Raw genomic sequence first — 1,113 nt, 5'->3', positions numbered from 1 at the left:
GGGGCGGGGAGGGGCGGGAGAGGAGGGGAGGGATGCTCCTCTGCCTCCCGCAGCATCTCTTAAGCATCGGCCCGCATCAAAACGTGACGGTTGTTCATTTCTTGTATCATGTCATCATAAAAGACCGACCGTGTGAGAGTTAAACCACTCAGCCACCTCACTGTCCCCTCTTAAAAAAAAAACGACGGTTCCTACCTCCGTGTCCACAGCTTTATTCCATCCCTGAACAGCGCCAAGCCTTATTCCGACAGAGCTCGAGGTTTTATTCTCAAATTAACTGGCAATATTTGCTCTTTTTTCTCTCTCTCTCTCTCTCTCTCTCTTCCTCCTTCGTTCTTCCGCCTCTCCCCGTTTCCAGTGGTTTCCGCGCGTCCGTGTGCGTTCCCCCCCCGTGGACTGTAAACACTCAGCTCAGCTCCGTTCCTTATTCCTCCCTCTTCTCCCTCTCCTGCTCCTTCTTTGCCATTCTCCTCAACAGGACGCGTTCTGCGCACACTCAGGAATTTATACAGCCATCTCACCTATAGTAAACACTGGTGGGAGGCAAGGCAGAGGGTGATGCTGAGGATGGAGGGAGGGAGGCAGTCGCTCCGAGCTCCGACCAATCAGAGAAGAGAATAGGCCGTGACGCGCTCAGCCCACTGAGACTCGGGACAGGCCGCAGTCAGGTAAACCTGTTTAGGAGTTACTGAGGCGATTCTCCCAGGGAGGGGGCCACGCCGGGGGGGGATGGAGGTGAGGAGGTGAAGTGGAGGGAGGAGAGGAGCGCAGGCAAAGGGTCAGTCGGTATGTGAGGTGATCAAAATGATGTCATCTCCCAGGCATGCAGGCATTTGCCGGGGCAGTCCCGTGAAAATCCCCTCAAAACCTATTAACTCTCTGTGTTTAGCGAGTGGCACATAATCTGTCAGGACTGCAACTGGAGGAATGATGGAGAGAAGGGAGGGAGGAAGGAAAGAAGGATATTTTTTTTTCTCTCCCTCTCTAATTACTAGCGTCATCTCAATCAGTTTTGACCCATTTCTCTGAGACCTTTCTCAGAGATTAGGACGGCTCATACCTAAATGAGGACCGAAGTAGGACTTTCCCCGCAGGAATGGGATTTGTTTCCCA

At 52.8% G+C, this 1,113-nt stretch overlaps 1 protein-coding gene across 1 annotated transcript in view; it reads right to left on the bottom strand.

Annotated features, from left to right (window-relative positions):
• Nucleotides 1-600, bottom strand: part of LOC103386381 (mitogen-activated protein kinase kinase kinase 12-like) — a 16,591-nt gene extending 15,991 nt beyond the window's left edge. Inside the window, exon 1 of the mRNA XM_008320612.3 lies at nt 196-600. The gene's annotated coding sequence lies outside the window, so the exon portion shown is untranslated. The remainder of the gene's footprint in view (nt 1-195) is intronic.
• Nucleotides 601-1,113: the final 513 nt, after the last annotated feature.

The sequence above is a fragment of the Cynoglossus semilaevis genome, chromosome 11, assembly GCF_000523025.1.
Source record: "Cynoglossus semilaevis isolate Cse_v1.0 chromosome 11, Cse_v1.0, whole genome shotgun sequence".
Taxonomy (NCBI): domain Eukaryota; kingdom Metazoa; phylum Chordata; class Actinopteri; order Pleuronectiformes; family Cynoglossidae; genus Cynoglossus; species Cynoglossus semilaevis.
Note: the sequence above shows the minus strand (reverse complement) of the source record. Positions and strands in the feature narration are given on the sequence as shown.